Source organism: Ranitomeya variabilis, chromosome 3 (genome assembly GCF_051348905.1).
Source record: "Ranitomeya variabilis isolate aRanVar5 chromosome 3, aRanVar5.hap1, whole genome shotgun sequence".
NCBI classification, from domain to species: Eukaryota; Metazoa; Chordata; class Amphibia; order Anura; family Dendrobatidae; genus Ranitomeya; species Ranitomeya variabilis.
The window spans coordinates 285,459,149-285,480,786 of NC_135234.1; the positions used below are offsets into that span (position 1 = coordinate 285,459,149).

The 21,638-nt window shown below is 45.4% G+C and overlaps 1 long non-coding RNA gene across 1 annotated transcript in view; it reads right to left on the reverse strand.

Moving 5' to 3' along the window:
• Positions 1 to 21,638, reverse strand: part of LOC143818168 (uncharacterized) — a 66,314-nt gene that overhangs the window by 11,696 nt on the left and 32,980 nt on the right. Inside the window, exons 2-3 of the long non-coding RNA XR_013224357.1 lie at positions 19,081 to 19,437; positions 18,827 to 18,986 (exon numbers count right to left, since the gene is read on the reverse strand). This is a non-coding gene — a long non-coding RNA (uncharacterized LOC143818168). The remainder of the gene's footprint in view (positions 1 to 18,826; positions 18,987 to 19,080; positions 19,438 to 21,638) is intronic.

Here is a 21,638-nt window from a genome sequence, read left to right on the forward strand (position 1 = left end):
CACCCCTAATCCTAATCCCAACTGTAACCATAACCCTAATCACAACCCTAACCCCAACACACCCCTAACCACAACCCTAACCGCAACACACCCGTAACCCTAATTCCAACCCTAATCCTAACCCTAATCCCAACCGTAACCCTAATCCCAACCCTAACCACAACTGTAACCCCAACACACCCCTAACCCTATCCGTAACCCTAACCACAAGCCTAATCTTAACCCTATTTCCAATCCTAGCCCTAATTCCAACCCTAACTCTAATTCCAACCCTAACCCTAAGGCTATGTGCCCACGTTGCGGATTCGTGTGAGATTTTTCCGCACGATTTTTGAAAAATCTGCAGGTAAAAGGCACTGCGTTTTACCTGCGGATTTACAGCAGATTTCCAGTGTTTTTTTGTGCGGATTTCACCTGCGGATTCCTATTGAGGAACAGGTGTAAAACGCTGCGGAATCCGCACAAAGAATTGACATGCTGCGGAAAATACAACGCAGCGTTTCTGCACGGAATTTCCGCACCATGGGCACAGCGGATTTGGTTTTCCTTAGGTGTAAATGGTACTGTAAACCTGATGGAAAACTGCTTCGAATTCGCAGCGGCCAATCCGCTGCGGATCCGCGGCCAATCCGCTACCGATCCGCTGCGGATCCGCTGCCAATCCGCTGCGGATTCGCGGCCAATCCGCTGCGGATCCGCTGCCAATCCGCTGCGGATCCGCGGCCAATCCGCTACCGATCCGCGGCCAATCCGCTGCGGATACGCTGCCAATCTGCTGCGGATCCGCGGCCAACCTGCTGCCAATCCGCTGCGGATCCGCTGCGGATCCGCGGCCGATCCGCTTTGTGTGCACATGCCATAACCCTAACCCTACCCGTAACCCTAACCCTACCCCTAACCCTACCCCTAGTTCTAACCCTAGTTCTAACCCTAACCCTAGTGGAAAAAAAAAAAAAAAAAATATTTATTTTATTATTGTCCCTATGGGGGTGATAAAGGGGGGGGGGGTTATTTATTATTTTTTTTATTTTGATCGCTGTGATAGAACCTACCACAGCGATCAAAATGTACTTGTAAGGAATCTGCCGACTGGCAGATTCGGCGGGCGCACTGAGCATGCGCCCGCCATTTTCCATGATGGCGGCGCCCAGCGAGGAGACGGCCGGACACCGGGAGGATCGGTAAGTATGAAGGGGTGATGGGGGGGTGGATCTGAGCACAGGGGGGGTGATCGGAGGACGGGGGGAGCGGACAGCAGGACGGGGGAGCGGGCAGGAGCACGGGGCAGCGGAGCACAGGACGGAGGGGACCGGACCACGCACCGGAGCACTGGGGGGGCGATCGGTGGGGTGGGGGGTGGTCACTTCAGGTTTTCCAGCCATGGCCGATGGTATTGCAGCATCGGCCATGGCTGGATTGTAATATTTCACCAGTTTTTTAGGTGAAATATTACAAATCGCTCTGATTGGCAGTTTCACTTTCAACAGCCAATCAGAGCGATCGTAGCCACGGGGGGGTGAAGCCACCCCCCCTGGGCTGAAGCACCACTCCCCCTGTCTCTGCAGATCGGGTAAAATGGGAGTTAACCCCTTCACCCGATCTGCAGGGACGCGATCCCTCCATGACGCATACGCTGCGTCATAGGTCGGGAAGGCACAGACTTTCATGACGCAGCGTATGCGTCAAAGGTCGGGAAGGGGTTAAAATGCTGAAAAATTCAAGGACATTTGTAATTTTCCTAACTGTGTGGGGGCTGTGGATGGCAAACACATTCGGATTATGAAACCTGCTGGAAGTGGAACTGAGTATTTTAATTACCAAAAATACTTTTCTATTGTTCTTATGGCGATTGCAGATTCTGAATGTTGATTTGTCGCCATGGACATTGGCTCATTTGGACGAGGAAATGACTCAGACTTTCAAAAACTCTGTCATGGGCCAACGTTTGTATCATAATAATTTCAATTTTCCACAGGCACAACCTCTTCACAACACTGAAGGCCCGCCAACATCATTTGTTGTGGTTGGGGATGAGGCCTTTCAAATGTGTGCCAACCTTCTAAAACCTTACTCAAGTAGGGACTTAAATCACACCAAACGGATTTTCAACTACCGACTGACAAGGGCACGAAGAACTGTGGAGTTTGCCTTTGGCTTGCTGGTATCTAAATGGCACATTTTGGGAACAGCCATAAATCTAAAAATTGAGACAACTGATGAGGTTGTGAAAGCCTGTGTTGTTATGTACAATTACATCCCGGCAAAAGAGCGACCCAACTTAGAACCTGAGGAACCTGTTACATTGCATGATTACCAAGATCACCTTCTGAGGACTACAGTGGAAGTTGCCCAGATGAGGCATAAGATTGCTGCATACTTTATTTCAAATAATGGACGTGTGGCATGGCTAGACGGAATGGTTTAAGCCGCTAAGTATGTACCTGTAATGTAGAAATGTACCTGTAATGTTTAAATGTACCAGTAATGTTTGCTGATTTAAATAATAAAATACCTGTAGTAAAAGTAGTTACAAGTTTCCTCAACAATACAATACACACCTGTGTGTTGGCGGCAGCAGCGCTTAAAGAGACAAAGAAAACACAGATATTGTGCAAGAAAATAAACATTTGTTTAACAAAAAACTAACTGGGTTAAGATTGGGGTCTATCTGAGGGTGAGATGTGGTGGACCTTGGGGGTGTGGAGCTGTGAGGATTGGGTGGTAGTTGATGAGAAAGGGGTTACAGGGGAAGGGGCAACAAATTGAAGGATTGGATCATGGATGGGACTGGACACATTGGGAGTAGACAACACAGTGGAATTATGGGAATGGATAGACAAACGAATGGACAGACCCAAGGGAAGGTATTGACACATTTGACAACAGTGACACATTGGTAGGTGAGGGTGGAGGGTCCAATTCTGGCAGGGTTTTTTTTTCATCATGCATAATGGCACCACAAGAGGGGATCCGCCCTTGAAGGACAGGAAACCTTCAAGATAAAAGGGGCGGCTCCTCTCTCCACATCTGTTGGTTTCCTGTCCTTGATGGGGAACCCTCAAGATGGAAGACTTCTGAAGACAGAAGAGGATGCCTGGGCCTGGGTCGGGTGGTTTGGGCAGACATTAGTTTGCTGCACCAGTCGCCAGGTACCGGTAGTCGCCTCGGGGGCCATGTATTTCCATGCCCCCCTGAGCGAAGCATGGCCACAGCCCGTGAGGCAATGCCCGGGTGAAGATAGAGCCTCGGAGGCCACAGTGTAACCTCCCTGTTGCCATAAAACCTGCTGCTCCCTTTTTGGTCCATGGAGGTCACGATTACGGAACCCTCCCTGTTGATCTATGGTGGCCATGCAGCCTGTGAGGCACATTGGTGCCCGGGCAGGGTAAGCTCCTTGGAGGTACTGATCGCCTCCCTTTTGAGCGTACTGCGCAGCCCCTCCCCTTCCCTATGACCTGAACGATGTGCGAGTACCTGCAGCGTGGTTCCTTTCAGGATGGAGGCGGCAGCATTGCGGTGTCCTGCACTGGAGTGCCAGGGTGAGTACTTGCGCTGTGGCGTGCATCACCTGCAGGGAGGAGATAGAGGCGGCCGGAAGAAGGAAGCGCGCGTGCACATGGTACCTGGCGGCACACGGAACCTTAGTGTGCACAAGGGGGAACCAAAAGCATCAGCGCGCACCGGAAGTAGCGGCTAGGTGCGCGCTTAGATGCGGAGGCAGGATCAGCCAGTTGTATGATCGATTAGATCTGCGCGCATCGGAGGTGATTGCCAGGTGTGCGCTTAGATATGAGTGGCGCTGAGAGCAGAGGCAGGATCAACCAGGTGACCAGTTAATTAGGCAGCGCACACCGGACGTGGCTACCGGGGGCACGCATAGAACAGAGCGCAGGCGCCGGAACATTAAGGGACCAACTGAAGCTGGACGGCAGCAGAGGCAGGATCAGCCAGGTGATGAATTAATTAGATCAACATGCTGGGTACGCACACACACTTGATTACAGCGCACAGGCACCGGAGCACTAAGCGGTTAACAGAAGCAGGATCAACCCGGTGATCTATTAAAAAAAAAAAAAAGTGGAATGAGATTATTTATAGGTGGTCAGTAGTACTGCCAGGTGTCACTAACTGGTCTTAGTTGAATGTGACTGCTCTTGCTGCGTGGTAGTTAGCAGGATGGAGATTTTTTCACCAGAACATTTACAGCCACAGCAAGAGGTGCAGACGAGGCGGTCTCGCTCAAGTGAGAAGAGCCAGATCTGCCATGGCAGCAGTAGAAGCCGCTCGGGCAGCGTGCGGATGGATCACCATACTAACAAGGATTCTTTGGTCTCACTGGGAGACGTTGAGAAAACCAGTCAAACTCCGGATCCGGTACCCGTACTTTTAAGCGTCCGAGTGGTGAGTGAACTTCGAGAAAGTCCAGCACGCTAATGTCTGTTCTTTTCTCTTCTCTTGTCTCCATCTCTCCCCTCTTTTCTTACATACATTGGGTGGGTGGAGTATAGGAGGTCCCCAAGAAGTATAAGTCATAGACTAAGAATAAGGAATGTCCCTTGTGTAAAAAGGCTTTAAACTCATCCTGGAATAAAAATCTGTGTCAGAATTGCATTAACAAGACAGTAGCAGAGGAAACACCCTCCTTTACAGAGAGTCTGAGATCACTGATTCAGTCAGAAGTCTGTAAATCCGTAAAATCGTTACAGACAATTGACACAGATACCAGATTAAAAGACAGATCCAGCCCCTCAGTAGCATCTCAAAGAGACTCCTCGGAATCAGAGGAAGACTCGGATAGGTCTTGTTACTCAAAGTAGCTCAGATGAGGAAGATACATTACCAGTGGAGGCTACAGATAAACTTATAAAAGCCGTCCGCTCTACCATGGGGCTGGTAGACGACAAAGTAAAAAAAAACAGCCTAAGAACTCATGGTCAGTGGTCTGCAAAAGAGAATTTAGGTTCTTTAAAAGATCCTTTGGACAGCAAAAGAGATAGTTGCCTTAAAACAGCATGGGAAGCCTCGGCAGGGGCACTAAGGCCAGCTATCGTGGCCACTTGTGTAGCCGAATCCGTAAAAATATGGATAGATAACCTGGAGGATCAGGTAGAACAAAAGGTTCCCAGAGAGACTATCCTAGAGGCAATACCGGCCATAAGAGCAGCGGCAGTATTTCTAGCTGAGGCGTCAGCGGACTCAGCTAGACTAGCAGCAAAGTCAGCAGCTCAAGCCAACACAGGACGCTGTGCGATATGGCTTAAATGCTGGCCGGGAGATACACAGGCAAAAATCAAACTTTGCTCTTTGCCATATGAAGGGAATTTCCTGTTTGGACCGGCATTGGATGAGGTGTTGGAAAAAGCCGGCGACAAAAAGAAGAATTTCCCGAAGCAGACATTCCAGCCCTTTCGGCGCTCCTTTCAGAGAGGCCGAAAGTTCAGAAGACAACAGTATAGAGACCGAGACAGAAACAACTTTGACAAGCGGTCCAGGGGAGGAAAAGGCTTCTATTTTGGCAAGTCCTCCAGGGACACCAAAAAACCCTCACAGTGAGGGTCCCTCTCAGGTGAGAGGGCGGCTCTGTCACTTCCAGCCTGGGAGAGGATCTCATCCAGTGCTTGGATCAGATAAATTGTAGGATCAGGCCTAAAATGAAAATTCCACCACTGGCCTCCAAGAAAATACATGCAGACTCCAGTACAGTCCTCACAAGAAAAACAGAAAAGTCTGGAAGGGGTAGTAATATCGCTCCTGGACAAACATGTCTTGGAGGAGGTTCCGATAGAGGAAAGAATGGAAGGTTTTTATTCCCCCCTTTTTCTCATAAAAAAACGGACAATTCTTGGAGGACAATTATAAATTTGAAAGGCCTCAACAAGTATCTAATTCCATCATTCAAGATGGAAACGATATGATCAACAGTGAAGCTCCTATATCCTCAGTGTTACATGGCAGTCCTAGATCTAAAGGATGCTTATTAACATGTCCCGATCAGACCACATGATCGCAAGTTTCTCAGGGTGGCAGTTCAGATGGGGTCCCAGCTACGTCACTTTCAGTACAGGGCTTTGCCCTTTGGGATAGCGATAGCCCCACGAGTATTTACAAAATTGATTGCAGAGGTAACAGCACATCTCAGAGAAAAAGATACTCTGATAATACCTTACTTAGACGACTTCCTGATAGTGGGGAAAGATCTTTCTCACTGTCACGAAGTCAGAATAGTAATAAACACACTCAAGATGCTGGGATGGCAGCTGAACCTCAAAAAATCCAAGCTAGAACCAGCAATGATTCAGAACTTCTTGGGGATAATGGTGGACTCGATGGCACAGAAGTGTTGCCTCCCAGAAGAGAAAGAAGAAAAGATCAAATGGATAATTGTGACATCAATTAAAAGCCAGAAATGACTTTGAGGAAACCATGTCTGTGTTAGGGTCCCTAACCTCCTGCATACCGGCGGCAAAATGGGCTCAGTTCCATGCAAGAGAACCGCAATGGTGTGTACTGCAGAACGACCTAGAACTTCAGGGACAGTTAGAACGAAAGTTCACCCTCCCAGTCTCTGTACCCCAATCGCTCAGATGGTGGTTACAGATAGTCATCTCCGAGAGGAGTCCCCTGGACATACACGGCCTCCAGAATAGTCATGACAGACACCAGTCCTTGGGGGTGGGGAGCCCACTTAGACACACTATGGGTCCAGGACCCCTGGGCTCAGGAAGAATTTTTTTTTTATCCTCAAACGAGTGGGAACTCCTAGCAATCGAAAAAGTGCTAAGGAGGTTACTTCCACACTTAACAGGACATCATGTGAGAGTCCTATCAGACAACTGAACAGCAGTCTCATACGGAAACCACCAGGGGGGCACCCGTTCTCAGTCATTGATGCACATAACCAAAAGACTCATGACTCTAGCCGAAAGGCATTTCCTCTCATTATTGGCCCTACATATTCAAGGTGTGGACAATCTAAAGGCAGACTTTCTAAGAAGAAACCACTTAAGGCAAGGGGAATGGTCCCTAAAAAAGTAAATTTTTCAACACATAGTGCACATGTGGGGAAGACCCTCTTTGCCTCAAAAGCCAAGAAAAAAGTTCAGAAGTTCTGCTCCCTAAACCCAGCAGACAGGCCGTTGGCAGTAGACGCCTGCAGCATAGAATGGACTTCAGGACTGTTGTATGCCTTCCCACCGATATGTCTAATACCGGCAGTTCTGAAGAAAATCAGAGAAGACAGGGCCAGAATGATTGTAATAGCTCCCTTTTGGCCGAAAAGACCATGGTTTTTACTGGCTAAGAGTGATGTCAGTGACGGACCCATGGGTACTGCCGGAAGACCAGGACCTTCTAACACAGGGTCACTTTAGCCACCCGCAGAATTCTGGGCTGCATTTGACAGCCTGGCATTTGAAAGGTCATTGTTAGAGAAAGAAGGGTTCTCAGCTGGTTTAATTTGCACCTTACTTAGTAGCAGAAAACCAGTAACGACCAAGATTTATGGGAGAATATGGAAGAAATACTTGTCCAGCTCAGGGCCACTATGGGAAGGGGAGGTCCCGATAGTGGTAATACTGGAGTTCCTGCAAAAGGGCTCAGATCTGGGATTAGCTGTTAGTACCCTCAAAGTGCACATTTCAGCTTTAGCAGCCTTATTTAACTGTGACCTAGCAAGCAACACGTGGGTAACGAGGTTTATCCGAGCCTGTAGTAGAGCTGTCTCTGTTCCATCCCCTACTCCTCCACCATGGGATCTAAATTTAGTGTTGACAGCTTTGACAGAAAGCCCCTTTGAGCCATTAAATTCAACAACAGAAAAGATACTAACATTACAAACGGCCTTGTTAGTGGCACTTACATCGGCCCGTAGGGTTGGGGATTTACACGCATTGTCAGCTGACCCCCCTACATGCAAATTATGGACGATAGAGTTGCATTAAAGTTAGATCTGGTATATCTCCCCAAAGTGGTATTGAGATTCCATAGGGCTCAGGATATAACCCTACCCTCGTTCTGTCCTAATCCTAGCAACAAGAAAGAGGAGAGGCTCCATTGCCTAGATGTCATAAGATGTATCTTACAGTATTTTTGGGAGGTGACAAAATCCTGGAGGAGACAGAGGGCTTTATTTGTTTCACTCACGGGGTCAAGAAAGGGCCTTAAAGCCTCAAAACAAACTCTCGCTAGATGGGTGAGAGGCCATTATTCTAGCGTATAGTAGTGCAGACAGGGCTGTTTCACAGGGTCTAAAAGCCCACTCCACGAGGGCCATGGTGACGTCGTGGGCGGAGAGAGCAGATGCTACCATCGACCAAATCTGTAAGGCGGCCACTTGGTCCTCTCCGTCTACATTTTTTAAACATTATAGGTTAGACCTATCTGATACCTCTGATCTCACATTTGGGAGAAGAGTGTTACAAGCAGTGATCCCTCCCTAAAGAGAATACAAATCTCTGTAACTCGCTCGTGGTGCCGTCATGTATGATGGAAAAACACGGGTATTACATACCTGGTAATGTGTTTTTTCATGAGACATGACGGCACCCTTATATTCCCGCCCTCTTGATCACATCATTAGTTGGGTGCATTATTAGTATTATACACTCCCTCGGGTGTTGGTAATTAGAATTGTAAAGGATGTATTATTTATGTGTACACTAACCTGCGGAGTTCCTCTCGTACTCTGTAAAACGACTGATGTGGAGAGAGGAGCTGCCCCTTTTATCTTGAAGGTTTCCTGTCCTTGAAGGGCGGATCCCCTCTCTCGTGGTGCCGTCATGTCTCATGAAAAAACACATTACCAGGTATGTAATACCCGTGTTTGCCTCCGGGTCTTCGTCCTGGTGGGAATGTTTTTAGCTTTTGACCTTTGTTTTCTTGGCCGAGTGGGAGTGATGGCCTCTGTAGCAGTCTTCTGGTGGCTGCAGGGGTGCTGAACTTGGGAAAGTAGTGGTGGATGCTGCTGGCTGCAGGGGTGCTGAACCTGGGAAAGTAGTGGTGGATGCTGCAGGGGTGCTGAACATGGGAGCATGGTGGATGCTGCTGGCTGCAGGGATGATGAAGTTGGCAGCGTGGTGGATCTGTGAACTGGAGGCTGTGGTGGTGGTGGATAGTTCGGTGCTGTGGGAGTTTGAAAGTAGATGTTTGGCTGCTGGTAATATCCTCCGGCCTGTGGATTGTAGCTTTGGGACTGCTGCTGCAATGCGTGGCCGTAAGCAGCCTGGCAGGTCTGCATGATGTTGATCTGGAATCCAGGTACTCAATTTATCTACACACGTTCTTTCTGACATACAGCTGCAGGTTTTAGAAAAAGGTCTGACTTTTTCCCCCACTAATTCCTTTGATTATTTTTCAGCTTTAAGAGATCTTCATTTATTTTCCCGTAAACTTCTACTAAGAAAACTTCATAGTAAAAATCAATCAACTGAACCACTGGATGACACCGAGAGGGAGGTACTTTACAATTTGGAGAGTCTCCTTGATGAGCAGACCTCTTCATGTCAAGGTAGGTTTCCACATACTATTATACCCAGGTCGACAAGATTCCCTCCCTTGTCCATAAGCCCAGCTATTGAAATCTTCACTAAACTTGTTACTGAGGATTTCAAAAAATTATCCACAAGACGCAGATTTGACAATCTAACATCTGCACAACGTCGGGCTATCACTGAATTACAATCATTATCCGATGTGGTATTCAAACGGGCGGACAAGGGAGGGAACATTGTCGTCTGGCCTACCACTTTATACGAACGTGAGGCCTTTCGTCAATTGAAGGATCCCCTCACATATACAAAACTATCTTACAATCCTGTTACCTCCTTCTCATGTGAACTCCAGCGTATATTGATTCCTGCTTTGGAAAATTCTGTAATTACAAAGGAAGTTTTTGAGGGCTTAATAGTCAGATCACCTAAAATACCTACCTTTTATCTATTGCCGAAAGTCCACAAGGACGCCCTCAACCCACCGGGACGTCCTATTGTGTCCGGAATAGAGGGCCTCTGTGACCCAATTTGTAAGTTTATAGACTTTTACTTGAAACCATTAGTTGAGTCTTTACCATCATACATCCGTGACACAACGGACGTCCTGGCACGGGTTGATGGCGTCCTTGTGGACGATAATGTTCTCCTAGTTACTGCAGACGTCAAATCCCTATACACCTGTATCGACCATAAACATGGTTTGGATGCGGTCCGCCTCTTCCTCGGGACCTCCGACCTGGACGACTCGATTTGCAGCCTGATCCTTGAGCTGATGCACTTTGTCCTTACCCACAACTTCTTCGTATTTAAAGACAACTATTATCTGCAGAGGCACGGCACGGCCATGGGCGCGGCCTGTGCGCCTTCGTATGCTAATCTCTTCTTGGGAGATGGGAGAGATCTTTGGCGGCGAAGACGTGCGGGCCACCTCCCATCTGCTGTGCTGGCTACGATTTATAGATGACGTGTTGTTGTTGTGGGACGGGACGGTGGATCAGCTCGAGGAATTTATGGCATCTCTGAATGATAATACACTTAATATTAAATTAAGTTATAAATATAGCTCAGCTACTATTGACTTTCTGGACATCTCTCTGCTGATCGATACCAATCGATCGGTTCAGACAGATGTCTACAGAAAGCCATCATCAGTGAACTCTCTCATACATGCCGAGCCATCACACAATCCCGCTGCTATTCGGGCTGTCCCAGTTGGACAGTTCCTGAGGATGAGGCGGATCTGCTCTATTGATGATCGATTTGAAAAACAGGCTCTCGATTTAAAAACACGCTTTCAAAACAGAGGGTACAGTAACAGATGTATAAAGAAAGGATACGACAGAGCAAGGAAGACCCCTCACAGTGACCTCTTATATCCACGTAAAAATGTAACAACAACTGGCAGTGATTGTCAGAAAATTCGTTTTATCTCGACACTCAACCATGAATGGTACAAAATGAAAGATATTTTAGCCAAACATTGGACTGTTCTCAGTGCCGAGCCCTCCCTGGGTCCCGCCATTGGTGATTTTCCGCTGATGACATCAAGGAGATCTAAAAACTTGAATAATCTCCTCGTTAATAGCCATTATGTAACAAACACAACTAATCCATTTGGCACTAAGGGCCCTACTCCAGGCTGTTTTCCCTGTGGCCACTGTCTTGCCTGCGCAAATGTCCTGCGCTGCTCCTTTTTTCAATCTTCCGATGGTTTAAAAAAATTTCAAATAAGACAACAAATATCTTGCGGTAGCAGTAATGTTATATACTACGCTACCTGCGGGTGTTCTAAAATATACAGTGGGGCAAAAAAGTATTTAGTCATTCAGCAATAGTGCAAGTTCCACCACTTAAAAAGATGAGAGGTAATTTACATCATAGGTAGACCTCAACTATGGGAGACAAACTGAGAAATAAAAATCCAGAAAATCACATTGTCTGTTTTTTTATCATTTTATTTGCATATTATGGTGGAAAATAAGTATTTGGTCAGAAACAAACAATCAAGATTTCTGGCTCTCACAGACCTGTAACTTCTTCTTTAAGAGTCTCCTCTTTCCTCCACTCATTACCTGTAGTAATGGCACCTGTTTAAACTTGTTATCAGTATAAAAAGACACCTGTGCACACCCTCAAACAGTCTGACTCCAAACTCCACTATGGTGAAGACCAAAGAGCTGTCAAAGGACACCAGAAACAAAATTGTAGCCCTGCACCAGGCTGGGAAGACTGAATCTGCAATAGCCAACCAGCTTGGAGTGAAGAAATCAACAGTGGGAGCAATAATTAGAAAATGGAAGACATTCAAGACCACTGATAATCTCCCTCGATCTGGGGCTCCACGCAAAATCCCACCCCGTGGGGTCAGAATGATCACAAGAACGGTGAGCAAAAATCCCAGAACCACGTGGGGGACCTAGTGAATGAACTGCAGAGAGCTGGGACCAATGTAACAAGGCCTACCATAAGTAACACACTATGCCACCATGGACTCAGATCCTGCAGTGCCAGACGTGTCCCACTGCTTAAGCCAGTACATGTCCGGGCCCGTCTGAAGTTTGCTAGAGAGCATTTGGATGATCCAGAGGAGTTTTGGGAGAATGTCCTATGGTCTGAGGAAACCAAACTGGAACTGTTTGGTAGAAACACAACTTGTCGTGTTTGGAGGAAAAAGAATACTGAGTTGCATCCATCAAACACCATACCTACTGTAAAGCATGGTGGTGGAAACATCATGCTTTGGGGCTGTTTCTCTGCAAAGGGGCCAGGACGACTGATCCGGGTACATGAAAGAATGAATGGGGCCATGTATCGTGAGATTTTGAGTGCAAACCTCCTTCCATCAGCAAGGGCATTGAAGATGAAACGTGGCTGGGTCTTTCAACATGACAATGATCCAAAGCACACCGCCAGGGCAACGAAGGAGTGGCTTCGTAAGAAGCATTTCAAGGTCCTGGAGTGGCCTAGCCAGTCTCCAGATCTCAACCCTATAGAAAACCTTTGGAGGGAGTTGAAAGTCCGTGTTGCCAAGCGAAAAGCCAAAAACATCACTGCTCTAGAGGAGATCTGCATGGAGGAATGGGCCAACATACCAACAACAGTGTGTGGCAACCTTGTGAAGACTTACAGAAAACGTTTGACCTCTGTCATTGCCAACAAAGGATATATTACAAAGTATTGAGATGAAATTTTGTTTCTGACCAAATACTTATTTTCCACCATAATATGCAAATAAAATGATAAAAAAACAGACAATGTGATTTTCTGGATTTTTTTTTCTCAGTTTGTCTCCCATAGTTGAGGTCTACCTATGATGTAAATTACAGACGCCTCTCATCTTTTTAAGTGGTGGAACTTGCACTATTGCTGAATGACTAAATACTTTTTTGCCCCACTGTATATAGGTTTAACACCTAGAGAATTACGCATTCGCGTACCGGAGCATGTGCGGGTCATTTGCGTGGCCAAGACAGTGGCCGACCCCCTCCAATTGAAAACTATCCCCCGCCATTTTAGGGCACATCACAATTGTGATGCTAAAACATTGAAAATTAGGGGGATAGATATCATCCATTTAGGTATTAGAGGGGGGAATTATAAAAAGATACTAGCCCAAAGAGAAGCCAAATGGATTGTAATGTTGGACACTATGGCCCCCAAGGGCCTCAACGAGTCTTTGAGTTTTGCTTCATTCTTATGAACAGTTAGCTCTCTTTCTTCTTCTGAATTACGCCCACATATTCACTCATAGATGGCCCTTTCTTGTGTGTGTTTTTATTTGTTTTAATTTTTTCTATTTCTCTTTTCATTTTTAGCTGTATATATTATGTGGTTATGCGTTCTTCTATTGGACCTTGTTATGAACATCCTGCCTTGCAACTTGCCACTGAAAACAAGTGGATAAATATACCTCGTTATTATTATGCTATATTTATTAGGTGTATTGTTTTTTCTTCTTTGTACCAGAATACCTATGCCGCATTACTGTATAGATAATACGAATTTTATACATTGTTATGATCTGTGTTTCTGGTATATATTATGTACTTTGGTATTTCTCTCTACCTATATGCGGCCATGCGCGTGCGCGCTGCTGTCCCTCGCGTCCAGCATACAGCTGAGCGTCTTCATCTGCCTCCCGCACATGACCCGGGTGATTTCTTCGCCTGCGCATGCGCGGTGATGCCTGACGCTCAGCCTGTATGCTAGGACCTGTGGAGACGCACTGCGCACGCGCCGATAGCTCCGCTTTTCATTTGGTGATCACAACCATGTGATACACCTTGTGACCGGTTGCTATGACAATATAAGGTCCTTCTCTTCACATTGACACTATACCCCTTGAGGAAGTGTCTTGTGTAGACACGAAACGCACGTTGGGGCTCTCCGCCATCATTTGGGGCTCACCACCATCTTATTAGTCCTGTGCACTAGCTCTGGTAAGCTTTGCTTGTAAATTGCTATACAGCCCATTCTTCTTTTTGTGGACCTCCACATTGTTATATCGTATCTGGGCCTGATTTACCCTGCCTTATTTGGCTTCAAATTGTTATATGGCCCACTTCTTTTCTGTGGATCTCCACATTATTAATACTGCACTAGGGCTTGATTTACTCCACCTTACTTAGCTTTACTTTACCTAGCACTTGGATAAACATCAAATAAAATTCTAGATGGATGTATTGTCTCATGATTCCTATTTGCACTTTACTATTGTATGTATTTTTTTTTTTTTTTTTTGGAAGTGCATTTGAACAGCAAGGTGGCTTGTTGTTGAAGGGAACTAGAGGAAAAAAAAAATATCTATAAATCTTCAGCATAGCGAGTGTGAGCGAGCTGAGTGTGACCTGAGTGTAAGTGTGGACGGCGGTAAGTGTGACTTGTGATTCAGTGACTTTGGAATCAGGGAGTTTCCAAGGGAGGAATTGCTGTCTGTTTTTAATTAATACTTTGTATTTATTTTTTATATAACGTTTCTGTGGTACAATCCCCATTAGGAAATGTGCTCCACAATTGTTAATGCCATCCAGTGCACATCTTGCCTCATGTATGCAGTCCTTGATCAGCCGGTCGAGGGTGCATACTGCTGTGAGAGATGTGAGCACGTTGTGCATTTGGAATCCCAGATTCTGGATCTACATGTGCAGCTGGCAACACTGTGATCCATAGACAATATGGAGAGGAGTCTTCTGCTCACAGAGCAGACGCTCAATGGGATAGATGAGGAGGGGGATGGTAGGATGGAGCTGCAGGACAGTAAGGCAGTTAGCTGGGTGACAGATAGAAGGCGGGGTAGAGGGAAGAGTGCCAGGGAGGCTAGTCCTGATCTGGCACACCCCAATAAGTTCGCTAAGTTGGCAGATGAGGGGGGTGCCAGTACAGGGGTAGCACTGCTGCAGCCAGGCATGTCCTCTGAAAGCCGGAGGAGTGACTGCTCCAGTAAGGAGGGAAATAGGAGAGCAGGGCAGGCCAGACAGGTGCTGGTAGTGGGGGACTCAATTATTAGGAGAACAGATAGGGCAATATGTCACAAAGACAGGGATCGTCGAACGGTGTGCTGCCTACCTGGCGCTCGAGTCCGACACATCGCTGATCGGGTGGACAGATTACTGGGAGGGGCTGGTGAGGACCCAGCGGTCATGGTGCACATTGGCACAAATTACAAAGTTAGAGGTAGGTGGAAGGTCCTTAAAGATGATTTCAGGGAATTAGGCTGCAAGCTGAAAGGAAGGACCTCCAACGTGGTATTTTCCGAAATACTGCCTGTACCACGTGCCACGCCAGAGAGGCAACGGGAGATTAGGGAGGTTAATAAGTGGCTCAAGAATTGGTGTAGGAAGGAGGGGTTTGGGTTCCTGCAGAACTGGGCCGACTTCTCAGTTGGCTACAAGCTCTACGCTAGGGACGGGCTGCACCTCAATGGGGAAGGTGCAGCTGTGCTGGGGGAGAAAATGGCTAGAAGGTTGGAGGAGTGTTTAAACTAGGGATTGGGGGGGGAGGGTATTCATTTTATAGGAGGGGAAGATAGTGCAGATAGAGACCTGGGCATAAATAAGGAAGTTGGGGGTGGCGGTGGCTTGGGGGGTGGGGTTAGAACAGCTAATAATTTAAGAAAGAATAGAGGTACAGAGAGGAACATCAAGTGCATGTATACTAATGCCAGAAGCCTCGCCAACAAAATGGACGAATTAGAACTAATGTTGTTGGAACATAATTATGACATGGTGGGAATATCTGAAACATGGCTGGATGAGAGCCATGACTGGACTGTTAACTTGCAGGGCTATAGCCTTTTCAGAAATGACCGTACAGATAAGCGAGGGGGAGGGGTGTGTCTGTATGTAAAATCCACCTTAAAACCCATCCTGCGTGATAATATAGGTGAATCTAATGAAAATGTAGAGTCCCTGTGGGTGGAGATAAGGGGAGGGGGAAAAAATAATAAATTACTGATAGGGGTTTGTTATAAATCTCCAAAAATAATGGAAGCAATGGAGAATATCCTCGTAAAGCAAATAGATGAAGCTGCGACTCAAGGAGAAGTCATTATTATGGGGGACTTCAACTACCCTGAAATAGATTGGGGAACAGAAACCTGCAGTTCCAGTAAAGGTGATCGTTTTTTGACAACTATGAGAGACAATTACCTTTCACAACTGGTTCAGGACCCAACAAGGAGGGGGGCACTGCTAGACCTAATATTAACCAACAGGCCAGACCGCATATCAAATATAAGGGTTGGGGGTCACTTGGGGAATAGTGATCACAAAATAATAAGTTTTCAGGTCTCCTTTAATAAGATGTGTAGTAGAGGGGTGACAAGGACACTAAACTTCAGGAGGGCAAATTTCCAACGGATGAGAGAGGATCTTGGTGCAATTAACTGGGACTATATCCAGAGACATAAAAGTACACAAAGAAAATGGGAGACGTTTATTAGCATCCTGGATAGGACCTGTGCACAGTATATACCGTATGGGAATAAACATACTAGAAATAGGAGGAAACCAATATGGCTAAATAGAGCTGTAAGGGGCGCAATAAGTGACAAAAAGAAAGCATTTAGAGAATTAAAGGAAGTAGATAGTGATGAGGCATTAAATAAATATAGAAAATTAAATAAATTCTGTAAAAAGCAAATCAAGGTAGCAAAGATTGAGAAAGAGAGACTCATTGCCAGAGAGAGCAAAAATAACCCCAAAATATTCTTTAACTACATAAATAGTAAGAAACTAAAAAATGATAGTGTTGGCCCCCTTAAAAATAGTCTGGGTGAAATGGTGGATGAGGATGAGGAAAAAGCCAATATGCTAAATGACTTTTTTTCATCAGTATTTACAAAAGAAAATCCCATGGCAGCCAATATGACTAGTGATAAAAATTCCCAATTAAATGTTACCTGCTTAACCCAGCAGGAAGTACGGTGGCGTCTAAAAATCACTAGAATTGACAAATCTCCGGGTCCGGATGGGATACACCCCCGAGTACTGCAGGAACTAAGTACAGTCATTGATAGACCGTTATTTTTAATCTTTAAAGAGTCCATAATAACAGGGTCTGTACCACAGGACTGGCGTATAGCAAATGTGGTGCCAATATTTAAAAAGGGGACAAAAACTGAACTCGGAAATTATAGGCCAGTAAGCTTAACCTCTACTGTGGGTAAAATCCTGGAGGGCATTCTAAGGGATGCTATACTGGAGTATCTGAAGAGGAATAACCTCATGACCCAGTATCAGCACGGGTTTACTAGGGACCGTTCATGTCAGACTAATTTGATCAGCTTCTATGAAGAGGTAAGTTCCGGACTGGACCAAGGGAGCCCAGTGGATGTAGTGTATATGGACTTTTCAAAAGCTTTTGATACGGTGCCACACAAAAGGTTGATACATAAAATGAGAATAATGGGGATAGGGGAAAATATGTGCAAGTGGGTTGAGAGCTGGCTCAGGGATAGGAAACAAAGGGTGGTTATTAATGGAGCACACTCGGACTGGGTCGCGGTTAGCAGTGGGGTACCACAGGGGTCAGTATTGGGCCCTCTTCTTTTTAACATATTTATTAATGACCTTGTAGGGGGCATTCAGAGTAGAATTTCAATATTTGCAGATGACACTAAACTCTGCAGGGTAATCAAGACAGAGGAGGACAATTTTGTATTACAGGATGATTTATGTAAACTAGAAGCTTGGGCTGATAAATGGCAAATGAGCTTTAATGGGGATAAATGTAAGGTCATGCACTTGGGTAGAAGTAATAAGATGTATAACTATGTGCTTAATTCTAAAACTCTGGGTAAAACTGTCAATGAAAAGGACCTGGGTGTATGGGTGGATGACAAACTCATATTCAGTGGCCAGTGTCAGGCAGCTGCTACAAAGGCAAATAAAATAATGGGATGTATTAAAAGAGGCATAGATGCTCATGAGGAGAACATAATTTTACCTCTATACAAGTCACTAGTGCGACCACACTTAGAATACTGTGCACAGTTCTGGTCTCCGGTGTATAAGAAAGACATAGCTGAACTAGAGCGACCAAGGTTATTAGAGGACTGGGGGGTCTGCAATACCAAGATAGGTTATTGCACTTGGGGCTATTTAGTTTGGAAAAACGAAGGCTAAGGGGTGATCTTATGTTAATGTATAAATATATGAGGGGACAGTACAAAGACCTTTCTGATGATCTTTTTAATCATAGACCGGTGACAGGGACAAGGGGGCATCCTCTACGTCTGGAGGAAAAAAGGTTTAAGCATAATAACAGACGCGGGTTCTTTACTGTAAGAGCAGTGAGACTATGGAACTCTCTGCTGTATGATGTTGTAATGAGTGATTCATTACTTAAATTTAAGAGGGGACTGGATACCTTTCTAGAAAAGTACAATGTTACAGGGTATATACACTACATTCCTTGATAGGGCGTTGATCCAGGGAACTAGTCTGATTGCCGTATGTGGGGTCGGGAAGGAATTTTTTTCCCAATGGTGGAGCTTACTCTTACCACATGGGGTTTTTTTGCCTTCCCCTGGATCAACATGTTAGGGTATGTTAGGTTAGGCTATGGGTTGAACCAGATGGACTTAAAGTCTTCCTTCAACCTTAATAACTATGTAACTATGTAACTATGTATTTTTGTGTGTTTGTCCTGATTGACAATTTTATCTCTGGTGGATGATTGGGATTGTGCCTGTTCGTTGGCTGGTCGATGAGGGGCCACTCCAACAGAGGACCATCCAGATTGTGTGGTTTTGCACCAGGTTTTGTGCAAATAAAAGAAGAATATTAGTAAAAAACAAAAAAGTTAAATAATAGTAAGACAACACAAAAAATACTTACGTTCACATAGCAAGCGGAGGCCTCAGAAAAGCAAGGTTCCGGTGGTATTTGTATTTTCTTAATATCCTTTGAGCAGCAAAACTTTTAACCTGGTTCTCCTGTCTCATGTCCTTGTTGATGCGATCCTTCATCGAGCGCCAACGCACTCTTATTCTCTTCACTGTGAAGGGGGGGGGAAGGAAAAAAATAATTGTAAAACAATGCACCTACATTTACAGTTTCACTGGCGCGTAACACCACATTGCAATACTTACCAAAATCATTTCTGGTACGTGGCATGGCACGGTCCCAATAATGCAGCTGCGATCTGGCCACTTTTTCCCAGAGTCGTCGAATCACAGCAATGTCGGAGTGCTGACGATCACGGGTGTCCCACAATGGTACTCGCTCTTACACAAGGTGAATTAGTTGCTCATTTTCAATGTCCTGTTTGGCTTCTTCCCATTGTGGAACCTAGACATCCAATAAAACAAAATAATTTTAAGTAAAAATAAAAAAAAAATCAATTACAACTCTGATGAAAAGAATACTTACACCACGTCTTTCCTCCTGAGACACAACATGAGCCCGAGGACCCTGGGAAGAATCATTTCCACTCGACTGCTCCTGCTCTTCATCAGTGGAAGGAAAGAAATTGCATGATTTAACACAGGTATTGTACTGGCAGTCAATACATAGCAATCAGTATAGTAAATGTGATTACAATCGGTGTCATGTCCACCCTGGAAAACAGTCAGTTCTTCACTTGAGGACATGGTTGAAGAGCAGGCAGCAGTCAAGTGAAACACTGCAGAAAACAAAACTTGTTAAGAGTAGTGTTGAGCGATACCGTCCAATACTTGAAAGTATCGGTATCGGAAAGTATCGGCCGATACCGGCAAAGTATCGGATCTAATCCGATTCTGATACCCGATACCAATACAAGTCAATGGGACTCAAGTATCGGACGGTATCCCTGATGGTTCCCAGGGTCTGAAGGAGGGGAAACTCTCCTTCAGGCCCTGGGATCCATATTAATGTGTAAAAGAAAGAATTAAAATAAAAAATATTGCTATACTCACCTCTCCGACGCAGCCTGGACCTTACCGAGGGAACCGGCAGCGTTCTTTGCTTAAAATGCGCGCGTTTACTGCCTTCCGTGATGTCACGGCTTGTGATTGGTCGCGTGCCGCCCATGTGACCGCGACGCGACCAATCACAGCAAGCCGTGACGTAATTTTCAGGTCCTGAATGCAGAAATGTCCAGTGACATTTCATTGACCCCGGTCACCGGACCCACAGGAACGCGATCAAACCATGACGCATACGCTGCGTCATAGGTCACATTGGCACCGACTTTCATGACGCAGCGTATGCGTCAAAGGTCGTGAAGGGGTTTTAAAGTGACTAGAAATAAATTGGGGGAAAGAGTACAGGTGCTAATTAATTTATATATTAAATGGGGAAAGTGGCTATGTACAGATAGTGGGGGGCACAGTGGTGGATTATAATTTATATTTGGAATGGTGGGTTGCATAATAACCAATTATATATTAGTGGTGGGTGAACATCTGTATTCAGATGTGTAGTGTAGAAGAAAAGGGAAAAAGTGGGGAATGTGCTCTGGAAGCGGTGCTCTAGATAACTGTGTTATTTTATGCAGAGACGAGTCCTGGCTGAAAGAAGTGATGGCGGTCTGCGCTGGATTAAAAAGAAATGCAAAGATGAAGGACGTCACTGGTGAGTCAGTATGTTACCTGTACACTGACACCATACACTGTATACTGTATACAGAGCTTGTGTGTATAATTTACACTGGTGATCACTATATTATCTGTAATCTATACACTATATACAGAGCTCCTGTGTATAATGTCACTGGTGATCCCTGTATTACATGTACACTGACACTATATATAGAGCTCCTGTGTATAATGGCACCGGTGACCACTGTATTACCTGTACACAGACACTGCATACTAAGTACAGATCTCCTGTGTATAATGGCACTTATGGTGATAGTATTTTTTTTAAATTAATGATCAGTATTGTACTATTCAGTCACAATGTGGTGGTAATATGTTGTCTGGCCATTGTGTGGTGGTATTTGTTCCTTGTATGGGCTATTATTTGGTCACTATGTGGTGGTAATATGTGGTCTGGTGATGTGTTGGTATTTGTTCCTTGTATGTAGTTGGTCACCATGTGGTGGTAATATGTGGTCTGGACATGCTGCGGTGGTATTTGTCCCTTGTATGTGATATTGTTCGGTCACTGAGGTGGTAATATGTGGTCTGCACATGGTGTGGTGGTATTTGTTCCTTGTAGATAGTATTATAGGTCACTATGTGGTGATAATATGGTGTCTGCTCATGGTGTTGTGGTATTTGTCTCTTGTATGTGGTATTATTGGTCATTTGAAAAATTGAAAAATAAATAAAAATATACCTAAATTGTATTGCATATTTTAACAAATGTTTAATAAGTTAGAGTAGAGTAGGGCCCGGCCAAAAGAGTCTACCTTGTCGTCGTGGCAGATTAAAAAAACCTTTTGGCCAAAACAAAATCTGCTGGCTATTTGTGTGATCTGGTGATGGGAACTGTTAATGTGTGATTGGTGAGAAGTGGAGTTTTTCCAAGAGACAGCGGTGGGGCTGTGGTCAGTTAGAGGGGTGGAGGTGGGGCTGTGGACAGAGTCTTGAGAGTAATGGACTACCTGTCTCCACACCCCCTTTTAAACATCAGTGATTTTGCAGGTGGACATGAGTAGTGTGAAGTACGCATTGCATATCAAAAACATGCGTACGCATGTCCTTGCATACCAATGCACTCC